General features: G+C 42.1%; 1 protein-coding gene and 1 long non-coding RNA gene across 10 annotated transcripts in view; one reads left to right on the top strand and one right to left on the bottom strand.

Moving 5' to 3' along the window:
* Positions 1–10696, bottom strand: part of PPP2R3A (protein phosphatase 2 regulatory subunit B''alpha) — a 213279-nt gene extending 202583 nt beyond the window's left edge. The window contains exons 1-2 of one of the 3 annotated variants that reach the window (XM_041733964.1): positions 10551–10696; positions 9964–10059 (exon numbers count right to left, since the gene is read on the bottom strand). The gene's annotated coding sequence lies outside the window, so the exon portion shown is untranslated. The remainder of the gene's footprint in view (positions 1–9963; positions 10060–10550) is intronic. The other 2 variants (XM_041733967.1, XM_041733965.1) reach the window with 2 other exon arrangements.
* Positions 10697–10790: 94 nt separating this feature from the next.
* Positions 10791–13942, top strand: part of LOC121479135 — a 333169-nt gene continuing 330017 nt past the window's right edge. For all 7 annotated transcript variants that reach the window (XR_005984660.1, XR_005984656.1, XR_005984657.1 and 4 more), the window contains exon 1: positions 10791–11149. This is a non-coding gene — a long non-coding RNA (uncharacterized LOC121479135). The remainder of the gene's footprint in view (positions 11150–13942) is intronic.

Genomic DNA, 13942 nt, shown 5'->3' with positions numbered 1-13942 from the left:
ACTGAGAGCTCTAAGCAGAGTTTGAAAGGCAAGGAGATAGAGTGTGTTGGAGAATGTGAACTTTAGCAAAGATCCAAAGGAAGTGAGGGGGGAGCTTTGTAGATACTGGGGGAAAGCAAAGGCTCTGACAGGAACATAACCGATTTGTTGGGAGGGCGAACAAGGTGCCATTTGTGACTCGGGCAAAGTAAGCACAAGGGAAAATAGTAGAAGGTGAGGCCAGAGAGGGGTTTAGATTATGTAGGGCCTTGTAGGTAAGCATAAAGCTTCTGAGCTAAGAACTGACTTTTAACAGAGTGCCCTGAGCTGCTGCATTGAAAACAGGCTATAGGAGAGCAAGGACAAAAGCAGGGAAAAAAAGAATTAGGCTGTGGCAATTATCCAGGTAAGATATGATGGTGGTTTGGAGAAGGTGGAAGCTGGAGAGATAGTGGCATTGTGACCGATTCTAGATACATTCTGAAAGTAGAGCCAACTTTGTCAGGGTTTGCTGACAGACTGAATGTGGGAAGAAAGAAACAGACGACAAGGTTTCTGGCCTGGGTAACTAGAAGGCAACTGCTATTTACTGAGATGGGAAAGGCTGCAGGAAAAGTGGGTTTTGGAGGGGAAAATCAGTTCAGTTTTGAGATATCTGTTAGATATCCAAATGGAGATGTCAAGTAGGCACTCTGATATCAAAGTATGAGATCCAAAGGAGAGGTCTAACTTGGAGATAAGATCTGGTAGTCATTGCTATGTGGCTATTGGCATATAGATGGTATTTGAAGTCATGAGACTGGGTGAAATGCAAGGAAATAGCGCTAATAAAAAACAGAGGTTTGAGGAGTAAGCAGAACTCCTTCTTTCAGTGATCAGGAAGATGAAGAAGAACTATCAAGAAGATGGAGAAAGAATCCTCTAGTAAGGTGGGAGGAAATCCAGAGAAAGCAATGTTATGGAAGCTAAGAGAAGAAAGCAAATCAAAGAAAGAGGATCAACCGTGCAAAATGCTGCTGTAAGATCAAATAACAACAACAACAAAAAAAGACTGAGAACTAACTCACTGGATGGAGTTAGCAATGTGGAGGGCTTGGCTGGGAGGGGAGATAAAGATCTGATAGGCACAGACTCAAAAGGGACTGGTGGAAAGGAACTGGACTCAGTTAGACAACTGTAAAAAAGAATAGATTTAGAAGGGTATGTAGGGGCAAGAGTTTGGTCTTGCATGTTAAGGCACTATATCTCTAGTATTTAGTATAGTGGCTGGCATATAGCAGTAACTCAAGAAATACTTGTTGGGGAGATCCCTGGGTGGCTCAGTGGTTTAGAGCCTGCCTTTATCCCAGGGTGTGATCCTGGAGTCTGGGGATCGAGTGAGTCCCACATCAGGCTTCCTGCATGGAGCCTGCTTCTCCCTCTGCCTGTGTCTCTGCCTCTCTGTCTCTCTGTCTCTCTCTCTCTCTCTCTCTCTCTGTCTCTTGTGAATAAATAAAATCTTTAAGAAAAAAAAAAAAAGAAATACTTGTTGGTTGAACTAAGCAAGGTCACTAGCCACTGAGTCAGGAAAAGTCTTAGTTCTAGACATTTAAAACTGATAAAGTGAAATGTGATGATTCTTAGTCCAATAAAAAGAACTGCCTTTATTCCTACTATGCCTGAAAACTCTTTAGCTTTAAAAACTTTAAAAAATTTTAAATTAAGTTAAAACCATGCCTTACATGCTGAGAACACCTAAATTTGAGAGGAATAGCAACAGAATTTGACAAATACATGCTCTACAAGAAAATATACTTTCAATTTTGGATTCGTACAATCTCTCCAACTACCTCTTGCATCAGGGCCCTGTGACTTTGTACTCAGAGGTAAAACATGGTCCCCAATCCTCTATGTCATGACTCACTATGTACTAGATGGAAGACTTCTAGTGGTTGCTGAATGACACTAACTTACAGAGGCCTTGTACAAATGAAATATATATATGACAAAACAATAATAATCACAAGTATTTGTTTAGTGATTTTTACTGTTCTACATACATCTTCTCTTTTTAATCTTACAACTTTGTGAGGCAAGTATTTTTATTACTTTCATTTCACAAATGGGAAAACAGGGCCTGAGACTTGTATAAGAACATAACAGCTCTTTCAACAAATAGTGGTGGAGCAATATGATATCCACATGCAAAACAATGGAGTTGGATCCTATGTCACATAAAAATTAACTCAAGATGGATTAAAGACCTAAATGTAAATTCTAAGACTACAGACTCTTAGAAGAAAACACAGGGGTAAACTGACATGACCTTAGATTTGGCAATGGATTCTTAGGACACCAAAAGTATGAGCAACAAAAGAAAAAAATAGAAATTCAACTTCAGAATTAAAAGCCTATGTGCAAAGGACACTAAGAAAGTGAAAAAGTAGCCTACAGTATGAAAGAAAATATTTGTAAATAATATATTTGACAAGGGTCTAGTATCCAGAATATATAAAGAACTCTTAACAACTACTTAACAAAAAGACAAACAATTCAATTAAAAAATGGACAAAGGACTTGGATAGACATCTTTCCAAAGAAGATATACAGATGGCCAAAAAGCACATGAAAAGATGCTCAGCATCATTCATTAGTCATTAAGAAAATCAAAATCAAAATCATGAGATATTACTTCACACCCACTAGGATAGCTATAACTAAAAAAAAAAAAAAAAAAGGCTGGGGGAGAGGGGGATAGGTTAAATAGGCTATGGGGATTAAGGAGTGCACTTGTGATAAGCACTGAGTAATGTATAGAATCGTTGAACCACTATACTATACACTTGAAACTAATATGTTTACTAACTGTATGTTTACTAACTGAAATTAAAATAAAAACTTTTGGGGATCCCTGGGTGGCGCAGCGGTTCGGCGCCTGCCTTTGGCCCAGGGCGCGATCCTGGAGACCCGGGATCGAATCCCACGTCGGGCTCCTGGCGCATGGAGCCTGCTTCTCCCTCTGCCTGTGTCTCTGCCTCTCTCTCTCTCTCTGTGACTATCATAAATAAATAATAATAAAAAAATTAAAAAAAAATAAAATAAAATAAAAACTTTAAAGAAAACCCAGAGGGGGACCCGGGTGGCTCAGCTGGTTAAATGTCCAACTCCATTTTGGCTCAGGGCATGATCTCAGCATCGTGAGATCGAGCCCTACATCAGGCTCTGCATTGGACATGGAGCCTGGTTAGGATTCATTTTCTCTCCTTCTCTCTCTCTCTCCCTCTCTCCCTCTCTCTCTCCCCCTCTCCCTCTCCCTCTCTCCTCTTCCTCCTCCCCTTTTCCCCTCATCCCTTTCTCTCTTAAAAAAAAAAAAAACAGAAAATAACACATATTAACAAGGATGCGGAGAAACTAGAATTTCAGAACATTGCTAGTGGAAATATAAAATGGTGCAGCTGCTATGGAAAACAGTTTGGTAGTTTCTCAAAAAGTTAAATATAGAATTACCATATGACCCAGCAATTCCACTCCTATGTATGTACACAAAAGAACTGAAACAGGTATTCAAGCAAAAAATTATACATGAATGTTCTTAGCAGCGCTATTTATAATAGCCAAAAGGAATAAACAAGCCAAATATTCATCAACTGATGAATGGATAAATAAAATATAGTATATCCATACAAGTGAATTATTATTCAAAGAAAAGAATGATTATTATTCAAAGGAACATATGCTACAACATGAATGAACCTTATACAAAATTATGCTAAATGAAAAAAAGCCAGTCATAATTAAATCATCTTTGTGTGATTCCACTTATACGAAATGTCCAGAATAGACAACTCCACAGAGACAGAAGCAGATTGTTGGTTTTCAGGGAATAGCGGGAGAGAGGAATGGAGAGTGACTGCTTAATGGGTATAGAGTTTCCTTTTGGGGTGATAAAAATGTTCTGGAATTAATAGTGATGGTTGCACAGCATTGCAAATATATTGAGAGTCCTGAATTGTATACATTAAAATGGTTAAACTGATTAACTTAATATTATGTGAACTTTAACTCAATTAAAAAAAATCACACAGCTGTCATTTGACAGATCAAGGCTTGGCACCCAAGAACTGATTGCAAGTCCTCTGCCCACTCAACCATCCTATTTCTTCTGCAAACCAAAGAAGCTCTGAACCACCTTGGCAATGAACTTGTCCCCCTATCCACCACCATCCAGGCATAGTACCTAACTCTATCTATGATGGTGGAATTCCTACAATTGTCCAGGCACATACAAGTTTCTAAGCAAAATACTTTCTTATCGTAAACTCCTGGGACAAACCTTTGTAGACCAAGGTCTGCTACTCACGTCATAAAGGCATCCTTTATACAGAAGTTAACCATCATCCACCGAATGGATGAACTAATAGCAGCTATGAAGGCTAATCTCTCACAGGATGACATTCTTGTTTACAAAAAGAGTATAGCAATGGGGCTTATGCCTTCAACTAATCAACTTCATTCCTTAGTAATAAATCCTTGGCATTTTCCAACCCCTATGGTTTCTGTTCTGCTGTAGATTACAACTCTTTAAACCTCCTATGCCAGGTTAAGATTGTCAATGAGAAAGAGATGGGTAAGAGACAGATTGGTAGAGGCCATGTGCATGACAACCCACTCGGGACAGCCACTCTAATCCAAGGTCTTCAAGGTAACTGCATTCCAGCATTCACACAACCTTTTGGAAACCAGTGTGTTCAGCGTTCTCTTTGAGCTCTAATTTATATCCATACCCTTTAATCAGTGTCAATAATAAAGATTTCAAAGTATAAGAAATTTTACATATATGCAACTGGAAAACCATCTATGACATCAAGTTACATGGACAAAATACAGCCACAGAAATTGCTCCTGGGAATCTGAAAGCTAGATACATATTCCCTAACATGGCCAAGTATTCCATTTTCGACATGTCAACAATCTGATCTTTGTTCATCAGTTCAATGGGAGGATGATGTCAGGGTCACTGGCGCCCTGTTGGCCTTTAGGAGCCCTATGGTTTTTCCAGATAAGAAAGAGAGGGCTTAATCACTAACATCTAAGTCTCAAAGGTCTTGGCAAAAAATCTCCTCAGTGGAAAGCACAAAGTCTCCAAAACAAATAGAAGTAAGACTCCTGTGAAATGGAGAAGGGTAATCAGGCTCCACTGAGTTACCTCCCTCAAAAGTTAGAAGCATTTGGGTATCCCCACAGGCTGCACCTACCATACAGACATATAAGACACCTGACCTTCCCTCATCACTCCCCTTCTAGGGTAAACTCAAGATTTCCCCAACATTCACCCCTTCCATTACCTTACTTTCTGCCCACTTCAATCTAGTTTCTGCTTCTTCCAATCTAAAATGGTTTTGCTGAGGTCAAAGACTCCATCTTGCTAAATTCAACCAATCATTTTCAATCTACGTCTTGATAATTCTTCCCTTTTCTAATACAGCTTTTATGACACATCTTCATTTGGAATTAGATTCTAAAGTAAATACCTAAGACAAAAATCAAGCATAGTTTAAATTACTCTTGAAATCCTTTAAATAGCCCACTGAATAAAGCATAGCTGTTTTTTTGTATACGTAACTCTAGGCACTAATGAACAGCACATATATACACACACAGGTATATGCAAAACAAACAGTAAGTATACGTGCAAAATGAACACCGTTCTCTCTTGTCTAATTAAAAACATCTTCAAGTATATTGGGCTAAGTTTGCATACCTTAGTTGCAAGCGAGATCCCACTCCACTGTACCTCTCTGGCCACTTCTCATCCCTTATCCTGGAGCTATCCTCCTTTACTCAACTTTGAAACACTGGGCCTGAGCTCTATTCTCTTCTTAGTCTCTGTCAATGGTTCTCAACTTCCATTGCTCAGTGGAATCACCTGAGGTTTTTAAAAATCCTAGGCTACAATTCAGATCAGGTAAACAAACAGAAATTTCTGGTGTGGCTATCAGCAACAGTACTTTTAAATTATCCAATATTTTCAATGTGCAGCCAAGATGAGAATTACTGTTCTATACTCTCTTCCTAGAGCAGAGACTATACCCTCAAATGCCTACAGGGTCAGAGAAGTAAATAAACAAAGCAGGCCAGGCATAAATTCTAGGAGTGGTGGACTCTCTGGTGAACTAGAAAGCAGCTGGGATAAATGGTGACTCAGGTCTAATCAATTACTGCCAGCTCAGTAGTGCTATATCTTACTTTTAAAGAAAAGCCCCAAATCTAAATTTTCATGGGAAATCTTGAGGTTTTAAATTATTGGCAACTAACTCAAAATTAAACAACAAAAAACACTCTATGGGAAAACCAAAACATCTGTAAGCCAGATTCAGCTGTGGGCTATGGATTCCCAACCTCTGCTGTGGGTAATTCCATCCATACCCTTCAATTCACACCTAAATACGTGTCCCCAATTCAGCCCACTCCTCTGGGCTCTGGATTTGAATTATCAAAAGCTTATGTGCAATCTCCACTTACAGGTCTCACCACTCGCAAAGTGAACTGTGATTTAAACTCACTTCAAAACTATTAATCCTTCTAGTGGTCTCTACCTCAGATAATAGCCCTACCATTCACCTGGCTGGTCAAGCCTGGGAGTCATCCTACTCACTTATTTCTCCCTCAGTCATGAAGCCTTATTAACTATGCCTTTTTTTTTTTTTTTAGATTTTATTTATTTATTCATGAGAAACCCAGAGAGAGAGGCAGAGGCATAGGGAGAAGCAGGCTCCTTTCAGGGAGCCAATGTGGGACTCAATCCCAGGAACTCAGGATCATGACCTGAGCCAAAGGCAGATGCTCAACCACTGAGCCACCCAGACATCCCTCAACTATTCCTCTAAAACATATCTCCTATATCCAACTCCATCTCCCCTGCTACCGTCATGGTCCCAGCTACCATTTGTTCTCTGCTACCTCTCCCACTGTGTATTAGTTGGCTCAGGCTGCCATAATAAAATACTCTAGCCTGGATTGCTTAAGTAACAGAAATTCATTTTCTCACAATTCTGGAGGACAGAAGTCACAGATCAAGGTCTGGCAAGATCAGTTTCTCCTCCTGGCTTGCAGATAGCCACCTTCTCACTATGTGCTCACATGGCCTTTCCTACCTCCTCTACTTATAAGGCCACCAATTCTATTGAGTTGGGGCCGCACTCTTTTGACCCTGTTTAACCTTAATTACCTACAAAAGATTCTATCTCCAAATTTAGTCACAGAGGGGTAAGGGCTTCAAAATTGAATTGTAGGGGAACAAAATGTATTCTACAGCATTTGTTACCTTAATTAGGGTCAGCTGTTTCCCACAAGCACTTATTACTTTCTAAACCATTCTCTCCAACGTGACCAGAGTGATCTTTCACACACAAATATTTGTGTGTATGTACATATTTGACTCTAAATTCCACTTCTGAGAATTTATCCTACAGTTATATTCACACATGTGAACTGGCATATGGCTGTACTATTCATTATAGTACACTATTAGAAACAATTAAATGTCCACCAATAAAGGAATGGTTCAATAATCTGTGGTATATCCATACAATGGAATACTATACAGTCATTCAAAAGAATAAGGAAGCTATGTATTGAAATGAAAGATTTCAAAGACATTGCTGTGAACAAGAATAATATGTACAGTGTACTACCATTTCTGTAAACAACAGGAGAAATAAGAATATGCATTTGCTTGAGTGCAAACAAAAAAAATGCTGAGGACGATAAATCTAGTACTAGTGCTTATCCCTTTGGAAAGCGTGGGGAAAACGGCAGCTGGGGAAGGAAGTAGGATCCACTGGAGACATTTTGATTTAATGGACCAGGCAATAGTACTGCTGTAAGTTCCTCCTGTGATTTGGATGAGCAGGCTGGACCAAGAACTGTTACTCGAAGAAAACCTTTACCAATTTTTCCAGAGCCACTCTCCATGTTCCAGCCACACTGGCCTCTGAGTTCTCAGAAAAGATCCTATTCCTTCTGCCTGAAATATTGTCCCCCTAGGGTTCACTTTATAATTTCTATTTATCCTTCAATGTCCACCTTACCTTAAAGGTCATTTTCCAAGGAAACTTTCCCTTGTTGCCAAACTAGGTCAGGACCCTTGTTTTATGTACTCAGAGTACCCTGCACTTCTCCCAGAATTTATCACAATTGTAATGAGGTATTTTTATCATTATACATGTGTGCATCTATCACTCTGCTCTGCCCTCAAACTTATGATAGCAGAGAAAATCAACACATAAGCAAATGAAGACAATGCTGGGTCACTGGTGTTAAGGCAACAATCTATTTAGAACAGTGGTTCTCAACTGGGGAGTGATTTTGGCTCTCTCAGAGGACCTCTGGCAATACCTGAAGGCATTTTTGATTGTCACAACTGTGTGGGTTATGTGACTGTTATAATTGTGTGTAGGGGGGCTGGTACTACTGGTATCTATTTAGTAGAGGTCAGGAATGCTGCTAAACATCCTATAATGACCAGGATAGCCCTCCACAACAAAGAATTATCTGGTCCAAAATGTCAACAGTACCATGGAGGAAAACCCCTAATTTAGAGGATGGTAATACCCAAAAGGGTGATCAACTCTACTGCAGGTGGTAGGGTTTTCTGGGGCTGAGGGGTGGGGTAAAGATGTTTAGAAAAGCTTTAACTGTGTACTGAAAGGTGACGGGAGAAATCAGTGGAGACTATCTATGTTTGCCAAAGCTAATGAGCCTATGAAGAGTTTAAAAGCAAAGTTACAGTTTGAACAGGTGCCCCCTCAAGTACTCCATACTCCAAAATTACTCATCTCCTTTATGCCCTTCTTGCTGAAACAAAACTTTCATTCTCTTAGGGCAGCGAATTTCAGTTAAACATTAAGGTCAAATTAATTCAGACTAAGATAAAGTCAGATAACCCTTTCAGTGTCCAGAATGTCAACTACATTTTAAAATATGCAAATACTTAAGAATACAAATCAATCTTTAACTGATCAATGTTCAGGTTGTTAGTGAATGTAACTATTTTTGAATTCAACAGCCAGGCTGGTCCTGATAAAGACTTCTTCAAAGCTTCCTATTTAAAAAAACAAAAACAAAAAAAAACAAAAAAAAACCAACTTTACTTTGTTTCCCCTGTCCTCAATTTCTGAACTCCCAGATTTATAGAAGATCCAAGTTTTTCCCCCCGCAGCATCTCACCTTCTGTCAAGAGAGGCCAGGAGAGCCATTTGGAGGCAATAAATGTGAACAGATTTTATGTATAAATTAGGAGTGGTCTATAGATTTTTAAAAGGCTTTCACTAAAAGCCACAGATTCAGAAGCCATTCTGAAAGGAATGTGATGGAGATCATTTTAATGGTATCACCACGAAAGAACAGTGTTTTACTACAACACAAGCCTGCTGCCTACTGAGCAGGATGCACATGCTCTGACCTAGTATGGCAATTCTTAGGGTCTCAGCATTGGGTGCTCTGTTTACAAGAAACTGGGGCCTGACACTAATAAAGAACAAAGAAAAATGCCTGGCACCAAAGGTTTGGGGGATGCTTTATAACGTAAATGATTTGAGAAGGAACACTTCAGATTTTGGAAGGCACCACAAATCACTCTTTTTTTTTTTTTTTTTTTGCTTACGTGTTAAGAATTCTTATTTCGTGCTTGCAGACCATTTCCTAATAAGAAAATACATCATCATTCACAAACAGCAATTTATCCTCCCTTACATTCGCTGACCGCTACAACCGGGTAAAATCTCCTTACGCTTTACCAGAGTTGGGGGATTGGGAATACCGTGAGCGTAACAAGAGTGCGGATGCAACATCAACTCCGAGCCGGGCCAGCTGGTTTCCATCGATAGGTCCCCGGGGAGAAAGCCCCTCGGAGGCGGCGGCCAGGGTCGGCGCGGGAGACACCCACTGGGGGGGCGCGAGGGCGGCCCGCGGGGCAGAGCCAGGGTGTGCCCGGCCTCCGTTTACCTTTGTTTCAGGTACTCCTGCTTTCAGCCAGGCCGAGGATCCCGCCCGAGGCCCCGAGCTGGTGACACATCCTTCTTTGGCCAAGTCGGGCTGAGGCTGGGCAGGGGGCGGGGAAGGAAAATAAAGCCTCAGCGCCTAACGACGTGACTCTCAGTTCTTCCAAAACGTTGGCATTTGTTTTTCTGCCAAGCTTTCCTGTTAACAAGTTCCCGAGGGCTGTGCGGGCGAACTGGCCTGGGAGCCCCAAAAGTGGGAGGGACAAGGCCGTCCCCCGCCTTCCCTGCTCCGTGGGTGCCCTCTGGGCCGGCCGTTTCCACATCTCCCGGGCTGCCACGGCCTGGGACCGAGCCGGGCGTGCACGGGCGCCCGCGCCGCCCCGAAGCCCGACTGCCACAGCCCTGCCCGCCGGCCCAGAGCCGCGCGGCCGCTCGGACCCGCCGGCCAGGCCGGTCCCCGCCCCCAGGCCCCGGCCCCGCCCGCTCGGGCCTCCGCGCGCCGCCCCCCGGCTCGCCACCACCCTCGGGCAGGGGGCCGGGGGCCGGGGGCACCGGGGCTCCGGGCCGCGCGGCGGGCGTCCCCGCGCCTACCTCAGCGCCCGCGGCTCCTCCTCCGGCGGCTGCCTCAGCTCGCGGACGGCGCTCGCCTCCCGGACTCGCAGCGGCGCGGGATCTGGGCTGCGAGCGCGGCGTGTGAGAAGCCGAGGCCCGAGCGCGCCCCGCCCAGCCGCCCGCCCGCCCGTCAGTCACCTCCGCCCCCTGGCGCCCGCCCGCCAGGCCCCGCCCCGCCCGCCCGCCAGGCCCCGCCCACCCCGCCCGCCAGGCCCCGCCCACCCCGCCGGCCCGAGCCGGGAAGGGGGCCGCCAAGGGGCGCCGCGAGAGCCGCAGCGTCTGCCTCCCGCGGGGGTCTTCGATACCCGGGGTGGCGGGGGGGGGCGCCCCCGTAGGGACGTGATTCGTGGTGCTTGCTGCGAAGTCTCTTCGCTCGGATTTGTTATTACTGCGATTTTCCTGCCCTTATCATTTTGTGATCGTTGTTATTGTCACCGTCATTGGCTCTTTCACCCTCCCGGAGCCCGCAGCAGGATTCGGTGGAGGCGGGAGATGGCGGACACGCAGCCCCTCCTGCAGACCCGACTCTCCTGGGGACCCGCACCTGTGCCACCTGCCTTGTGAAGTCGACAAGTTGGGTGAGTTTGGAAGGACGGGAAGATTTATTTGTAACTGTTACTGTGAAATTCAAGACACGTACAGAAAGCCATACGGACCCAAAGCACAGCTTGATGAATTATTGTGACACACACCCTTATAACCAACCACTGCCCAGACTTAACACCATGGAATGTGGGTAAAAACAGAAAAGTTCATCCATAGCAGGGAAGACACGGCCTCCCCAAATTGCCCTCCTGCTAACTACCACAGGAAATATCAAAGACCACCTGCCCATAATCATGCCCTCTCCAAGAATAAATGGAAATTGTCCCCAGAATTAGGAATCTCCGATTAGGGTGTATTTGTAAAATTTTTAATTAAAAATAATTCATCAATAAATACATAAGCATACAAATAACTCAATAAATAAGTCAACCAGGAGACTGAGCAGTAAGAGTAAGGAACAGCTAGGAGCCAAGGATTAGGTTTTATGTGAGGAAAGATCCTAGGCACCTGGGCCGTCCTCCCTCTGTGTCACCAGCACCTAGCACAACACCAGGCATGGAATAGGTGCCGTGTGTATATTTATATTGCAAGGAAACAGACTTTGCTTACTGAAATTTCCATCTATTTTTATCAATTTTTCGAGGAGCTAAGCTGATGTGCTCTGTGAGATGTCTCAATGCCTTGGGAAGAAGCCATAACGCTTTAAACTTTATATTGCTTTCCAGTTTAAAGAAATAAACCCTTTTAAATGCATTATGGTGTCATATTTGAGACTTAGAGCAGTACTGCGAGAAAGGCAGGGCAGGACAGAAGGACTTTGCAAAGGTCACAGTGCAATGCATACCTGTAAGAAGAGGAAGTACATAGTGAACTATAAAACAGTTTCAGTACTGCTGACCCTGCCAATCTCTGCTGGATTCCGGGTTTGTCTTGACAGTTTTATTGCCTCCATTTTTACATCATAAGGACTCCTTTTGGTTCCTTTGCCATACATTTATATGCAGTATGACTGGAATTTATAAAGGACAGAGCACCTAACTGGAAATTTGATTTAATAGGATAGAGTCAGCCTCTGCCATGGGCACCTTGGGTGAACTGGAACTAGAGAGTTGACGATTTGCTACCATTTATTGAGCACTCTGGCTCTGTGGTTGTTGGTGGGAACACAAAGAATAGAAAATTAATAGGACAATTTTTGCTTTCAAGGGTTTATAGCCAATTAGGGAGAAAGATTTGGAAATAAATGAGGGTTTAATTTATTTGGATGGTAGGGGAACAGTCCTGAGCACAATTCATTTTATTAGGAGTAGGGAGAAGATAGGGCAAGTCTTCTCAGACAACAGAACATCTGATTTTTTTTAATTGTGGAAAAATATAAAATATTACAAAAGTGAAGAGAATAATATAATGAACTAATATATATTCATTGCTCAGTTTCAATAGTTATCATCCCTTGGCCAGTTTGTTCTATCTGAACCTCACCTTTTCTTTCCCTCTTTGGATTATTTTGAAGCAAATCATAAGCAGCATATATTTTACTCATAAATACTTTACTATGTATCTCTAAACAATATACTCTATTTTTTATGACAACCACCAAACCATTATAATATCTTTAAAAATTAACAATTTCTTAACATCTAGTCATTGTTCAAATTTTCCCAATATTCTTTTTTTTCCCCCAATTTTCTTATAAATGTTTTATATAGTTTATTTCTTCAAGTCAGGATTCAGACAGGGTCCTCACATTGCATTTGGTTAAAATCTCTTAAACTCTTTTCTTTTGTTGCACTTCGTATGTTGAAGAAAGTGATTGCTTGTCCTATGGAGTTCCCCTACGTTCTGCACTTTGCTGATTGCACCCCATGTGGTATTAACATGGTTCTCTACCCCTTTTCTTCTCTTAAACTGATAATAGAACTAGATATTTGATCATATTTAATAAAATACAAACCAAAAAAAAAATAATAAAATACAAACCATAATAAAAAGTTAATTGTTCAAAATCAGACACAGAACTGTCATAGATGTTAGAATTGGCAGACAAGGACATGAAAACAGTTACTGTAACTGTATTCCAAATATTCAAAAACTTAAAAGAGACATGAGAAATATAATAAAATAGGAGCCAAATTGTAATTCTAGAGATGCAGGCTATAATGTCTGAATAAAAATGCACTGGATAGGATTAATGGCAAATTAGACATTGCAAAGAAAAGATTAGTAAACTTAAGTCATACTGATAGAAATTAACCAAAATGAAACATATGTAAGGGAATAAAGATTTAAAAGAATTGGAAAAGAGCATCAGTGAGCTGTGGAACAATTTCAAGTGGTCTAATTTTTATATGTAAATGGAATCTCCAAAGGAAAGAGAGGGGGACAAAAAATATTTGTATAAATCATGACTAAAAATTTCCAAAAATTTTTTAAGTTTGTGTGTGTAGTTTTCTTTTTAAAAAAGATTTTACTTGGGATCCCTGGGTGGCGCAACGGTTTGGCGCCTGCCTTTGGCCCAGGGCGTGATCCTGGAGACCCGGGATCGAATCCCACATCAGGCTCCCGGTGCATGGAGCCTGCTTCTTCCTCAGCCTGTGTCTCTGCCTCTCTCTCTCTCTGTGACTATCATAAATAAATTTAAAAAAAAGAAAAAAAAAGAAAAAAAAGGAAAAAAAAAAAGAAAAAAAAAAAAAGATTTTACTTATTTATTTGACACAGAGAGAAAGCACAAGCAGAGGGAGAGGGAGAGGGAGAAGCAGGCTCCCCACTGAGCAGGGAGCCCAATGTGGGGCTTGATCCCAGGACCCTAGGATCCTGACCTGAGC

This window comes from Vulpes lagopus, chromosome 19 (assembly GCF_018345385.1).
Source record: "Vulpes lagopus strain Blue_001 chromosome 19, ASM1834538v1, whole genome shotgun sequence".
Classification (NCBI taxonomy): Eukaryota; Metazoa; Chordata; class Mammalia; order Carnivora; family Canidae; genus Vulpes; species Vulpes lagopus.
This window is presented reverse-complemented; position numbering and strand designations above follow the sequence as displayed.